Consider the following 16,633-nt stretch of genomic DNA (forward strand, 5'->3'; position numbering starts at 1 on the left):
GCCCCACACTTTGACATTGTGCTACTTAGCACATACTCTGCTTGATGGCCTTGACAACTGCACACATAACTACTTAACCTTGAAAACAGACTTCTAAAAACAATGATATTTCATTTTTTTCTTAATAATGAGAGGCTCTGTTCAAATTACTATTCATAATAAACATGGAAAATCATATTTAAATTATAAAAAGTCATGGAATAACTGAAGAAACATTTTGCTAGATGATTTGGGAAATTTAAAGCTAATGATTTTCACGTGATTTTGTTTGTTTGCATAACAAGTTGCTATTTTGTTAATGAAAGTCAAGATTAGCATTGAGGCTTCTGATGCTGGAGCTAAATGATGTAGCCTGTTTATACTATGATTGTGGCTCCCAGAAATGCTTGGTCTTGAAATGGGCAGCATGTGACTTTTCAGAATACTAATGGGAACAAAAATCCATGAGTTGAGGTCACATAGGAGACAACTGACCTTGAAATCACTTTAGCCAGAATGAGTAAATATTCCATTCAACAATCATTAATCATAAGATCATGAAAATTCTTTAAGTATACCAGCTCATCAGGACAGTTTCCCATGGTTAGGGCTCATCAGGACAGTGTCCCATGGTCAGGGCTCATCAGGACAGTGTCCCATGGTCAGGGCTCATCAGGACAGTGTCCCATGGTCAGGGCTCATCAGGACAGTGTTCCATGGTCAGGAAGGGGTAAGCTACGACTCATATTATCTTCACTCTAACTTTGTTACTAGAAGCAGACACAGGAAGTATTTTTGTAATTTAAAGGCTTTTTTGTTTTTCGTGATAGAATGACAATCTAAATCAGAATGTAGATTTAGTCTATTTTATATTTGGATTTCCCTCGCTGCCTTAAAACTAATATTTACATATGTTATAAAACCACTGAGTTTTGCTACAAACTCTGCAAATCAATTTGTGAGTGACAAACAAAATGACTTTTTGAGATAGATAAGGAGGAGCTAAGACACAGCACAACTGGACACAGTGATTGCCTATGGCATGTTCTGCATTGCTTCCATGATATCAACACTAAGTAAATGTGTGTGTGTGTGTGTGTGTGTGTGTGTGTGTGTGTGTGTGTGCGTGCGTGTGTGTCTGCTTGTTTGTTTGCTTTACAGGCTTGCATTGAGTTAAACTCAGTTCTTCTGTAGAGTCCACATTTCCCTTTGCCTGAGTGAGCAGCAGATACTGTTCCACACTAAACTACTCCAGCGTGTCTTGTGTGTCAAACATCATATTTTAAATCATGGCCTACATTTGCCTTTGATTTCTATTCTAGGAGTCTATGGATGTGTTTAAAGTTATTGACATTGGTCCCCTGTGTTGGCAGAAAGAAAGAAATAAAACTATCCTGCCTTATTTAATGTTCAAGGTTGTAGAGGAATCCGGGGGAAATAAGTGCAAGCACTTCAGGACTTTTCAGGACGTTCTTGTAGAGATTGCAAGAACAACATTTCTCTCCTGGGGATGATTCACTGGAATTAAGTGTTGTCTAGGAAGTTCATACTCGTCTTGCCAAGTCTCCTTGTTGAGACAATCTTTTTTCTTTCATAAATGGAACTATCATGTCTCTCTGACCAGTGCTTTTTGAGAATTGACAGGAGATCTGTTTTCAAGGATAGCTATAATTTTATTCACAATTCTTTAACAATCTAAAATGACATCCTCATCTACAATCATTAATTGGCCTTAAAACTGAAAGACATTTAGCTATGAAGTGTAACTTACTCACAATTTCTAGAGATTAGAAATGAAATCATTAGAAATTTCAAGTGCCTCCCCACAAAAAAGACCACAGGAAAAGGAAAAAGAAAAATCTAAGGAATAGTGATGGTATTTACCCTGGTGTTATATTCCCCTAATCTGTGCACAGAAACTTTAATCCAGAAAATGATCCCAGCAATATGCTATCTCTAACAGGATGATTGAGGCCAAACAGAGTTATGCTGGCAAAAGCTAATCCATGCATATAATGTCCAGGAAAAGCAGAGAAGAAAGAAAATTAAGGAGGAGAGGGTGAAGAATAGAGCCATAGAGAGCATGAAAGTTTGTCATTCTAATTTTATGAGTGTAGATGCATGGTCACTTCAGAATGTTTTATAAATATGCTTCTTTTCTAAGATGCTTCATTTGTTCATTTTCATGGATTTGAGACTCTTAAACCTTAGTACTTCAATTACTGAGAATCAATATGTGGAATAAAAATAGTTTGCCATGAAACAAATTTTAAATGGTATTGTATCATCATTGACTTTGAGCCCCTGTCTCCTCACCTCCATTTCAGTTCCAGTGAGAAGTACTTTAAAAAAGAAGGAAGAAAAGAAAAAGAATCACTGATGACATTTTTTTCTAAATGTCCACTGACAGTGTGTTCCTATTTTTTGGTATGAGTTACAGACAGCCTGGGTGTGACATTCATAGCAGTCAGACTCTTTCAGCATGGATAGATTTTGCTCTTACTTGGAGTTTCCACAGAACAAATGGGCAGTGAGAATATCTGTAGAAATACTGGTCAGTTATTTCTCCTCTACTATCCATAGATGGTGCTAGGTTCTCATCAAAATGAGTCCTCAAGGCAATAAGAAAAATTATCAAAGACTGTTATATGAGAACAATGTAGCTAGTGTGTAACACACCAGGAGAGGGCATCAGATCCCATTACAGATGATTGTGAGCTACTATGTTGAGGCTGGGAATTGAACTCAGGATCTCTGGAAGAGCAGTCAATACTCTTTATCGCTGAGCCATCTCTCTAACCTGACAGTTTAGATTCACAGATGGAAAGAGAATTTTCCCAACTTGTGTTCCCAAAATGGGCAGACTTCACAGGCCTAGGTGAACTTAAACATTTCTCAACTGTACTAAGAAATCAATAAACACTCAGACACATCCCCCTGCATGCACATACAGCAATGATGGGAGTGAATTGCTACATTTGAGAAATGGTGATTAGTAATACATTTCAAAGCCTAAAAACTTAGGAGAGATGAAAACCTAATATTCATATGTAACAACAAGTGAAACAGACTAGTAGCTTTTGGACTTGACTGAATTCTTGATACCTGATCAATGTTCTTTGTAACACTCTGAGGAGCCTGACTAACTGGATACAGACTTCCTTAAAGTGTATTCATAACCACAATTTGGATATTTTATTAATATTGCCAGGAACAGGGTCAGAAATAGATGTGCTTCACATAATGTCAAAGACAATTTGATATCCCAGCACTATTTTTAAAATTCAGTTATTTTTAAACGCTGTGGCACCAGTGCTCTCATATTGTGTGACTTGATGAAGATATTCATGTCTATGAAAAGAAATATACTTCATGATTTTTATAACTCATAGAAAGTCATAAAAAGACTCTAAAATGTGACAGTTTAGAAATAATTTGCCAGACTTATTTAGCTAATATTTTTTGTTTTTCTGTACATGTGAGTGACATAGATAAAAAGGAAGACTAAAGCAATACTTACATCAGTACACTTATCTAAATGTTCATAGAGATAGATAGATAAATAGATAGATAGACATTGATAGAGAGATACAAATATACATAGATAAATGACACATAGATGATAGATAGATGTCATTCCATGTAAATGTATGAAATGGAAACTTGGCATAATATAAAAGTCAGATTTTCTATTTCTTATGTAAATCACAGGGCCTAACTCAAATTTCATTCTTTCTTAGATTTTTTAAAATACAGTAATTTCTCTTTCCAAACCAAACAGTTGAGATTAGATACTTAAATATGAAACACATTAATGACCTGTATATCTGGCCTATAAATTGCAACATCTAAAGTATTTGAGATATCTAATAGGAGAAAGTATTTGCAAAACATACATCACATAAGGATTGATATGCTAAGTGTAATGAGTATTATTAAACATGTTCAACATCTTTAATCTTCAAGGAGATGCAAATCCAAACTGTATGAGATGTTGCCACATGGCTGTTGGCATAAATGTTACTATAAAAAACAAATTTGGGTAAAAATTTAAATGAAGCCTCTATATTGTTTGGGAATGGAAATTGGCACAGTTGTAACCCAAAATGATCTGAAAGTTCCACACACAATCAAACCTCCATGTATAGCTGCCATCTAATCTGGGACCTACTTCTGAGTTCACATCCCAAGCAGTGAGATGAGGATCTTTAGCAGACAATTGCACCCATGATCATTTCCACTGTACAGGAGACACATGAAGTTCATAAATCTACCTGTAATTGAATACAAGAAAGTTCACATATGTAGGATAATCAGAAAGGGCAAAGGGAAAAACCAGAAAAAAATGAAAAAAAAATGAAATAAAATTACCAACATTTCTCCACTCTAGCATATAAATACCTTGTATGTTGGAATATCCCACAGCTCTAAAGAAAACTTGAGTCAGAAGATGAATGAAAATGCACAGAATCCTACTATATAATACTAGTGAGATCACACAATCTCAGTGGAATAAAAACACATGGTCTCCTTCACACACAGAACCTGGTCCATAATATATGTTCTTTTGTGAATGAAAGTACATGTGGTTAAGAGTAACATAGAAACATCTACACTATAGATGACAATCAAAGACTAAACACAGGAATGGCTTGGGTTATGAAAAGTATGTAAGGTTTAATTGTTTTCTTCTAGTTCTAACTCTAGTGGATTTTTCACTACTGGTACCTCATAAGTGCAAGAATATATATTAAATGGTGAAAGTTTAAAGTCCAGCTTGAAGTTCCATGGCTTCTATTCCTAATGGATCCTCTAACTGATGTTCATAGTCTCTGGATCTGGTTAATTTTAGTGTGTGATTATAGATAGATGGATAGATAGATAGACAGACAGACAGACAGACAGATAGATAAATGATAGATACACATAGTATTATTTATATTATATGCATAGTTTTTATGATGCCTTGAAAAGTAAAGTTTAAAAAACCTGAAGAGGAGGATAACAGTGAAAAAGTAATTAATCATCTGACTGGTCACATTTAGACTAAAATACCCTCAGACCTTTTTAAATTTATTTGCATTTGCATCACTGAGTTTGACCCTTCAGACATACTGGAAAGCTACTCTGTCATTGATCTTCAGCCTGAATCTTGAAACTGATCTCAATGCTATCTTTAGAGAGCAAGGAAACCCCAAGAGTACTTGGAAAAGGATTTCTGACATGAAGAACTGAAGTCATGAGTAGCCCAATATGCTGAAAAAGTTTCCCAATCCAGGAATATTTGCTATCTGTTGAAATGTTCCCAAGAAAAATATCCAAGACTGAAATATCCAGAGTCAGAATCAAGGTTTCTGGCTAGGAAGGTAGGTCAGTAGAAGAGAGTTTGCAGACTATATGTAGTACCCCATGGTGTACAACTCAGTCCTGCTGAAAGCATTACCCCATTTTAGCTATGATGCCTTAGGTTGTTTTCAGGACTTCTATCCACCTCATCACTGTGCATGATCATGTTTCGTTTTTGTTTGTTTTTGTCTGTTTGTTTGTTTTGATTTGAATATAATCCTAGAGACCCCATAGCTATAGAAATGATGATACACATCCTCTCTTTCTTGAATATCACACAGTTTACTGGAGGGAGTGGCTCTAATTCAACTATTAAGCACTAAAAAAAGCTTGAGATTACTGCCTTAAATGTAGCAAAATTACAATTAACATTGTGCTAGCAAAGTTTGCAAGAGGAACAATAGTGTTCAGATCCACTTTTACCCACATAGTTATGGGTTCATTTTGTAAAACTCACATTTTGTAAGGGGATGTAAAATGACTGCTGTACCACCTCCCATAGGGCATAACTTCCTAGTCTCCAGAATTAGTTCCTCTAGTTCTCTAGTTGGTTCCCCTCCTCTCTCTCTTTCTCTCCCTCCTTCCCCCTCCCACTCCCTCTGTCCATTCCCATCTACATACTCCCTTCTCTCTGTCCCTCTCTCTATCCCTTACCCCTTTTCTCTCCTCTCTCTCTCCTTTCAGATACTATTTAACTATTTGTATTATTGCAGTTATGTATTTTAATATGGTCAATCAGGCATAATGTATTGTAATTACATTTTAAAAATTTATATTTCTTATTTTCACTTGTGTGTATATTTCTGAGTGTGTGCACATACATAAATGTGCCCGTGCCCATGGAGTCCAGAAGAGGATGTCAGATCCCTTGAAGTTGGAGGTATGGGCAGTTATGTGTTGCCCAGCATAAGTGCTGGAAAATGAACTTGGGTCCTGTGAAAGTAGTAAGAGCTCTCAACTGCCATTTCCCCACATTTTATTTTGTTATATTTTGAATGAATTTAAGCTATGAGACAAATTATTTCCTTTGCACTCACCTCTCCTGGTATTCTTTCTTCCTTCCACTCCAGCCATAGTTTACCTGTTGTCATTTCTTCTGCTGGTATGTTTGTTCTAAAGAAAGTCTTGTGGAAAGAGCAATGCTAGACACAACTGCACCACACACTGTCACCCAGGTTCTCCTCAGTTACTGTAAACACCTCACATGAATGAAGAACTTACAAATGGTGAAAGGAAAATTTTCAGAGCCCAGAGTCAAAAAAAAAAAAATACTTGAGTCTGGCACAGTCCTTCTACTAGGAGATCAAAAGCACTCAGTACCAGTGAGTCCAGGTTAAATGAGAGAAGCAGGAGATTTGAGCTTTAAAAGGGAGAGTCACCAGCTGCAACAAGACATCAAACTAAGACATTTATGGGGACAAAATTTTCTTGTCTTACAATAAAAATGCATCATTACAAAATTAGTAATAGCTCATATACTGTCTTTCCTTTGAGTCAGAAAATGATTTCACTGTGCTTTAGAAAGGTAATTATATTTTCTTTTTTTTTCCTTTTCTTGTTTTCGGAGCTGGGGACCGAACCCAGGGCCTTGAGCTTGCTAGGCAAGCGCTCTACCACTGAGCTAAATCCCCAACCCTATATTTTCTAAGCTAAGGCAAAATTCTCGGTTAAGGAACCACATCTCTGCTTGTATAAACAACACAGAAGATTCTGTCTTCTGCCTGCAGCACTGAGGTAAGCCCTACATCTGCTTCTTCTCTGAAGTCTCCTGTTTAAGCAGGTTGAGCTCACAGCCTTCCAATCATCTCTCTGTGCCTTTTCAGAGAGCTCTTTCCCCCCAGTGTTTGACAGATTTTAGTGATACACGGCTCCACCATGTGAAATAAAAAAAATCAAATACAGATGTGTGCTTCAGTGTGCAGAGGAGAATATTTTTGTTATGTCTCAGTTTTCTTGCTGTGATTTAATAAGCTATATAGAACCTAAATTTTATCAACAAAATGGAAAGGGTCAGAATAGAATGAGGCGCTGTAGATGAGGTAGTGGATACATTGTATATAAAGGCAAAAGAAGTAAAGATACATTAACAGCACATTTATGTTCATTGAAGTCAATGCAGAATAATGGTCTTTCCACTTTCCAAAAACTTCTTTCTCTTGACAATGAACTAAAAATATGTGGTCATCATCATAGTATCTATATTAAGGATTGAACTGTATACTTTAAAAGACACCATTTTATAAATGAATTATCTGATCCATTCTTATCACCCTGCACAAAGCTTAAGATCAAGTGGATCAAGGACCTCCACATCAAACCAGACACACTCAAACTATTAGAAGAAAAACTGGGGAAGAGTCTCGATCACATGGGCACTGGGAAAAATTTCCTGAACAAAACACCAATGGGTTATGCTCTAAGATCAAGAATCAACAAATGGGATCTCATAAAGCTACAAAGCTTCTATAAGGCAAAGGACACTGTGGTTAGGACAAAATGGCAACCAACAGATTGGGAAAAGATCTTTACCAATCCTACATCTGATAGAGGGCTAATATCCAAAATATACAAAGAACTCAAGAAGTTAGACTCTAGAGAATCAAATAATCTTATTAAAATGGGGTGTAGAGCTAAACAAAGAATAATCAGCTGAGGAATATTGAATGGCTGAGAAGTACTAAAGAAATGCTCAACATCCTTAGTCATCAGGGAAATGTAAATCCAAACAAACTTAGGATTCCACCTCACACCAGTCAGAATGGCTAAGATCAAAATCTCAGGTGACAGCAGATGCTGGTGAGGATGTGGAGAAAGAGGAACACTCCTCCATTTTTGGTGGAATTGCAAACTGGTACAACCACTCTGGAAGTCAGTCAGGAGGTTCCTCAGAAAATTGGACATTGCACTACCTGAGGACCCAGCTGTACCTGTCCTGGGGATATACCCCAAAGATGCTCCAACATTTAACAAAGACACATGCTCCACTATGTTCATAGCAGCCTTATTTATAATAGCCAGAAGCTGGAAAGAACCCGGATGCCCTTCAACAGAGGAACGGATACAGAAAATGTGGTACATCTACACAATGGAGTACTACTCAGCAATCAAAAACAATGACTTCATGAAATTCATAGGCAAATGGATTGAAATAGAAAATATCATTCTGAGTGAGGTAACACAATCACAGAAAAACACATGATATGCACTCACTGAAAACTGATTATTAGCCCTAAAGCTTGAATTACCCATGATAAAATGCACAGACCACATGAAGCTCAAGTAGAAGGATGACCAAAGTACAGGTGTTTCACTCCTTCTTAGAAGGTAGAACAAAAATGTTCATAGAAGGGAATATAGAGGCAATGATTGGAGCAGAGATGGAAGGACTGGCCATTCATAGCCTGAACCACATGTGGCCCATATATATACAGCCACCAAAACTACATAAGATGGATGAAGCTAAGAAGTTCAGGCTGACAGGAACAGGATATAGATGTCTCCTGAGAGACACAACCACAGCATGTCAAGTACAGAGGTAAACACTGGCAGCAAACTACTGAATTGAGAATGGGACCCCCGTTGGAGGAATTAAAGAAAGGATTCAAAGAGCTGAAGGGTTTTGCAACCCCATAAGAACAATGCCAACTAACCAGAGCTTCCAAGGACTAAACCACTACCCAAAGACTATACGTGGACTGACCCATGACTCCAGCTGCATATGAAGCAGAGGATAGCCTTGTTGGGCACCAATGGAAGGAGAAGTCCTTGGTCCAGCCAAGCTTGGACTCCAGTGTAGGGGAATGTTGGCAAGAGGGGGAGTGGGAATGGGAGCTGGATGAGGAGGGAAATACCTTTATAAAAGAAGGTTAGGGTGATGGCATAAGTGTCTGATGTCCAGGAAACCAGGCAAGGAAATAATATTTGAAATATAAATAAAATATCCAATTAAAAAATAAATTATTTTAATATAAATAAAACCAGTGAATTAATCTGGTGGTTGCTTTTTGTTACCTTATGCTAGTCCCCAATAACCACACAGAGAAACCAAGATATATTGCAAGCTACACCTCAATAGCTGAGCACTGAAATGATCTTCCTTAACATCTTATGCTAATCTGGCCCCATTCCATCTCTATTTCATGCTGCTTGCATATTATTATTGATCTGGCTCTTTGGGCTTCAGGTGTGTTTCCAGGATCTCTACCTTGACAATTCATGTGACACCTCATGGTTCCAATTCTTCCAACTTCCTGGCTGACTCTCTCTCTCTCTCTCTCTCTCTCTCTCTCTCTCTCTCTCTCTCTCTCTCTCTCTCTCTCTCTCTCTCCTCCTCCTCCTCCTCCTCCTCCTCCTCCTCCTCCTCCTCCTCCCCCTTCTCCTCCTCCAAGTTGTCAAATGCCCTAATCTCTCTCCATTTGATGACCTACATTCACTGACAAGGCAGAGAATAAATGTTAAGAATTGTTTACACAAATTAGGGACAAGAGATTATTGGTATAATCATTACAGTGCTGTGTCAGGATTAAAATAGTATATGAGTGAAGAAATTCAGCATTTGAATAATAGAAGGGTAAACTTTACACAGTGTATAAAACCATTATGGCTACACCATTTGCTTCTGAAGACAACTGAACTTAAAATCTCTTTAGATTCTTAGGTTTACTTTGAAATGATTCATAAAATGTCTACAATTTTCAAACACAATATTTAAAAATTTTAGTATGATATGTATTTCTGATTATTAATATTGACTGTCACCTTGAAATGACCTAGAATCAGGTAGGAGTCAAGTCACTGGAAAAGTCTATAAGGGAAAATCTAGATTAGCTTAATTGAAGTAAGAAGATCTACCTAAATGTGAAAGATATTATTTCATAGGCTGACGATTTGATTAAACAAACAGAAGAAAGCAGAGGACCAGAATTTTACTCTCTCTGCTTCCTGACCGTGGGTGTCATGTGATCACCTGCTTCACTGTCCTGCCTGCCATGCTGATGTCTCTCCTCCATGATGCATTACCCCCTCAAAGTATGAGCAAACAAACTTCCCTTCCTTGCATTTGTCATGCACTTTGTCATAACAATGAGGAAAGCAATTCTGTCATTTGTCATTAACCCACAATGAATGCCGTAACACACTTAGGCAATATGACAGAAATATGATTAATGACATAATTTTTCCTTTAAAATGAGATTAATGAAAATTGCAAAATGTTGACTCTTAAAGTATGTGTATTATTCATTGTTTTGAAAAATCCACTACTGAAATTTTCTGTTCTTTCATTCAGCTTGAGAGAAAAACCACTATACTGACATTGCCCTTACAAGACAGATTAATTTTCAGAGCAGCTGTGCAGAACAGACCTCTTCGGCAAAGCATGTAGCTGCAGGCTGATTTTGAACTCTGGGGTAACGGTATGAGCAGTGGCACACACTTCAGATGACAGAAGTGTCAACAAGTAATGAAGTCGTCACATGCCTCTGTGATTAGTAAGGCAGTTGGCCCACAGGATTCTCTAATCTTATTTGTGAATGAGGGTTGAGCAATGTACTTCCCACTGAGATGCAAGGCTAAACTTCAGATCATTGATGGTGCAAAGTTCAAAGTACTATGATGATGGGAGGACAAGAGTCTTCTAAGGCGTCATTGTTTGAAGGTATGGTGACAGATGGATAAAGACTGAGAAAATAAAATAAGGAATAGCAAACATACGAGAAAGAAACAACTAATCATGGATATACATGGGCTAAATCTGAAGATACAAAAATGTCTGAAGATGAAGAAAGCCAATGAGTAGTGACTGAGAGCAGTTGGGGAAGGCATTTAATATCACTTTTATATTGTACTCCCCTTTCATATTCTCATGGTGTCTACATGCAATGGAATGCAGCCTATGAGGCCAGCATCTAAGACATCAAGACCTTTCCACAGTCACATAACTTCAACTGTTAATCATGGCTTCCTTTTACTCACTTTTCTTGGAATTGTTATCATTAGTTTTGAGACATGGTCTTACTATCCTACCAGGATAGTCTCAAACTTGGGGTGATCCACCAGCATCTACCTTCTGAGAGCCAGTGTGAAAATCAGGCCCCAACATGCAGGAGTTTTTCTCTTCATCTTCTTTGCTTCCTCCATTTTAATGTCAGATGCAACAAAATGAAATTGGATTTCTAACAAAAAGGATACTATCAAGTCAAAAAATAGAAAGCATGGATATTACAGTCTTTCCATAACACAGCCTACTGATTAACTCAGAAGCTGCCCTGTCTCAGGTACAGCTCCACTCTCTGTTGCAGGCAGAGGCCAGTGCCCCAGCCTATGGCCTTTTACCACATTACAGAGCTCAGGAAAATAGATCAAAGTAGGAATAGAAACCTCAGGTCATTGACTGGATGTGCAATCTCAAACTGAAAAGGCTTCTAGGAAATGCATTTAGTTTTCATTCTTAAAGAAGATGGTTCTTGTCATTTGTGAGGGGATATTATATTATCTGAAAATGTGTTCTCACAAATCCTCAGACTTATGTAATCATTACACAGCCTTACCTACAATTTCTCACTTCACTTGAAAGACTGGACATCACCTTCCCTGAATTTGGAGGACTTGAAGATTAAAGAACATCTGCTTGGGGTCAGGATGTTATTATGAGAGATTAATCAGTGTGTGGTGTCACATTCTGCTTGAATGTATTAGATAATACATTAATCAATGCATAGTGCCTGACCCACTTGATGCACAAAATTATTTTATTCTCTGACCCCACTTTTCCTTCTTGCTGCCTTCATCTCTCTGCCTGCTTTGATGTTGTTTATGTTACGTTTTGTTTCATTTTATTTTTTCCCTAATTCATAAGCACAGACCCTTACCAGAAGACTCAGAATAACTTTGTATCCATGGTGTTCCAATTTTCTCAGGTGTGCTATGACCCATATTTCCAAACATGGGGAATCATTTTGATCTTATTAAATGCAATAAGGAGTACTAGTACTGTTAGCTCACTTGGCAGAATAGTTCTTTAATATGTACAAAATCCTGACTTCCATCCCTAGTACTGTGTAGAACTTGCTTCATGGTGGATGCTTGCAATTTCAGCATACAGATATGGAGTCAAGAAGAGCAAAGAATCTTTAATCCTCCTGAACTGCTTAATATGTTACCCTGTACTACAAGGACTCCTGTTCAAACAAACCATTGCTTAGTCAAATATTAACATTTATGAACAGATATCTGACCACTCAGCCATATGACTATTTTAAAGTCTACAAACCTTTGTAATAGCATTCTAGATGTGTAAGCTGAAGTGAAAGAAAAGTGAACAAATTTTACTTCTTTTGAGACACTGCAGATTGAGACATCCTGCTCTCTCTGATTTCAAACCTATTTCCTCACCTTCTTTCCTTGAAGTCTTGAGTTCACCTTCCCTTCCTGCTGGTACACCTAGAGTCCATTCTTTTAAGCAAGAGTCCTCTTGTGTCAGATTCCTTTCTCAGATGACTCCTTGTAGCTTTCCTCAGAGTTGGTAAGAAGCACATTGTGAGATCTTTAGGGGCTTTTAAAATTAGTTGTATCTTCCTGTGGATGCAGGTGTGCTCATAATCCTACCACCCAGATCCAAGGTGGACTTAAATTATAAAGAGTCCTTATACATATCATCCTGGCTTCTAGTACATAGGCTTTGTCACTACAAGGAGGCCCTCCTTCTGCTCCTGCATCCATGAGAACAAACCATGCCCTCTGTTTCCTCAGGATTCATGGGAACTCCAGGTGTCTCACCATCTCAGGATCCTATCATGTCTGTAAACATGGCCCTATAGTTTCCCTAATGAAGTACTGAAGGGACTTGTTCTCAGTTTCCTTTGTAGAAAGTGGTGCCACCTTAATAAGTTAAAATAGTCACTTCATGCTTTCCGTCAATGAACAAGCACCATGAATTCTGATGCTGTAGAAGTCTCTTATTTATTCAAAGCCAAGAATCAAGTGCCTTTCATGTTTGAGTTTGAGTCCTCAACATCAAATTCCATCAGCAAGCCCTGAAAACTTTTTTTCCTAAAAATTAAAATTGACACTATCCTAAGTCTACGTGGTTGTTTTCTACTCTGTCATCTTCTGAGTCAATGATCTTTCTTTTTCCTCTGCACCGAGCATCTGTCTTTGCGACTGCTATCGGAATTCCTGGCACTCCATTCTCTACATCACCATCATCAGCCTCATTCAGTCATTTCTTTATCTTGTTGACATTAGAAAGGTAATGTTTGAGGATTGTGGCCCTGTGGCTTCTCTTTCTCAGGTGCCATTGCGAGATTAGGACTTAGTGTGTTTTTATTTGAAATAATTACTCTTTTTTCATAGTCCTCTTTATGTTCTGTCCAGTTGTTCCACCCTGCAGGACAGTCAATGAGGATGCAGAGGGTACCTGGAAGAGAATGGGGGACAAAAGACGTGAAGAAGGATGCCAAGACAAGAGTCTGATCAAGGTGACAATTTTATTTTTTCCCAAGACTGAATTTATACCATAACAGGGGTAACAGAGAGAGGGGGTAGTGCGAAACATTTACACAGGCCAAGGACAAAGTACTCACGTGGTCAGCTGATGTCCACAGAATGTTGGTTTTTCAGAAAGGTCACAGGTTTGTCATATCACTGGATATCATGACCACCAGATTTTTATTAGTCTTCTGCAGCTGGGTGGGGATTTTCCATGAACCCAGTCATACCTAACTTATAATATTAACATCAATAATGGAAGGTTTTAAGGGCTTCGCTGCCAACATCTTAAATCTTAGATGTTCCTTCTCAGTTGTTCATTATGTTCTTGGCAATCTCCATGGAAACCTCTTATTTTCTTTGTCAATAAGAGTCCCTAGCTCTCAGAGCACTTGTGTCAGAGCCTGCTGCTGCTTATATCTCTAAGAACTGCCTTCACTCAGCACCGCTCTGTCTATTGTCCATTATATGGTCAGCACTGTGAAGCTTCACACCACAATTCTGACCTGTGCTTGCATCTCTACAATCTGAGTTTCACTTTTAAAATTGGTTTAACATTTTTTTAAAAAATTAAAAGTAAATAAAAATATCACACTCTAAAATTAAAATACCAAATCCATAAAAAAATTAAAAATAGGAGTTGTCATTCAAATCAAAGCTAGAAAGGCTCACATTGAACTTTTCCCTCCAGTGTTGAATGTGTTTATACACATATTCACCATCCATAACAAAAATTCCAACAGAACTGAAACTAGAAAAGCAATTAGCTTTATATCTTCTTTAATAACTCACACAAATTATTTGCATTCAGCCTTTCCTCAACCGTTTACCTTTAGCTTTTCTTGTTCTCTATTCTGCATGTTATATTGTACCCACACGTGCATCTGTTTACATGTGTACTGTATTATCTATTTATCTGTTGGCGGAGGACTAGGTTGATTCCATTTTTTACGTATTTAATAAAGCATAGGAAACAACAGAAAACTGGGCTTTCTTTCTTCTAAATAATTCTGCTACAAAAAGATATGTTTCTTTTTCTTATTCTCGATACCCCTTTTATCACTTATTTTTTAATCAGATTAAATTATCATGGGGTACAATAACATGATGCCAAGAGCTCATCTCAATCCTCATGCATGACAGCCTTGCCTCTAGGAGGACATTGTGTCACCTGGTGCTTCTTCCCTTTAAGCATGAAGTGGGCATGAAATCATCTTCAGACATGAGTTTGAGTTTTACTTCTGTTTCAGTTGGCATTGGTATTCCAACAAGTTTCCTAACTCTCTGAATTTTACTTTTCCTTTTGACTAAGACAACTATCTTCGAGTTGAGCTTACAAATTACCATGAGATTAAAGTGACAATGAGAAGAAGCTTCCTAAGAGTAGTTGCTGTGGCACTTTTGTTTTACTCTCAGGATCTACGCAGGCAGTGTCACTAATTAGGATGGGGAAAGCATGAGTGAGTGAAGAAATTAATCAAATAATGGTGACAGGAACATACACTAAGAAAATGTAATGCTCACATGTAAACATCAAATTGCATAATGGGCACAGTGGTGGTTGGTGGTGATGCTATAGATGAAAAATGAGCTTAGGAAGTGACAAGCTACATATGCATCCTTTTGAAAATGGCATTCAGACACAAATGTTTAATGAGGTAAGGATTATAGTTATAAATCTAATGACAGGGAGTAATGATGAGATTTAAATTCTATCCAGTATTTATAAAAATAATCTGTGTATTATTTACATTATAGAAACATAGGCATTTATATGTACGTGTGTGTAGATATGCGTATATTAATAAGGGGTAATAAGTATTTAGAATGGCTGTATGGTTGTAATATTGATTCTTTTAGTTATATAATGTTACTAAAATGTGTTTTTCTCTACATCACATATATATTTATATACTATATATATGACATATGTACATTTCCATATATATACACAAACATACATACATACATACATACATACATACAAATTGCTTTTGAGTGATATTAATACAGAATAGCAGGTGTACCAAGAACTTCCAAGGAGTCAAAACCAAGTTACTCCATGTAACTTGTGCCTTCAGGAATGTACCTGAGAAGCTGAAGGTGCCTAGCTGGGACTTGTCTGCCTTATAAACATATATAGAGCAGACATAAGCATATATATGTATATGTGTGTATACATATGTATATTGTATATATCATATATCTCATTTATATATATATATGTGTGTGTGTGTATGTATGTATGTATATATGGTAGATAAGAAGTAAATTAGTATTTAGAATGGCAGTATGGTTAATAAATCACATCTGATCTTTGCAATGAAAGTCATTTATCCTCCTTTTATTCTGTGACTCCACCATACTGGGTCTTTTTCAACATATATTGTAGCAATTCAAGATAAGCATAACCCTTTGGGATGAGTTCTTTTGTTGTAATCTGCTTATGATTTTTGAAAAAAATTACTTCCCTGGAGTATTTTGCTGGCATCTATTCACCACAGAAATAGTGCCACAAACCTGGTGCAGCCTCTGACACTATTGTAATGAGTACTGCCTTGAGGCAGGTGCGACATTTAACACCTTGTGGAGATGGTGTGGGACAGGGCTCTCCATATCAACTCTGTCCTCTTTAAGATGGATGCTTTTCAGGTCACTGAGTGACAGATGCCTGCCTCTCCTCTGTTGTCACAATGCTTTCATATTTGGTCTGATTTCATGTGAGCTATTTCACTGTGGAAATTTTATGGGGAACAGATTTTCCTTTTATGGAAAAATAATAGCAATTTCATGGCTTAAGTTTTTATTTCAGAGTCAAAAA

Source organism: Rattus norvegicus, chromosome 1 (genome assembly GCF_021556685.1).
Source record: "Rattus norvegicus strain SHRSP/BbbUtx chromosome 1, alternate assembly SHRSP_T2T, whole genome shotgun sequence".
Lineage (NCBI taxonomy): Eukaryota > Metazoa > Chordata > Mammalia > Rodentia > Muridae > Rattus > Rattus norvegicus.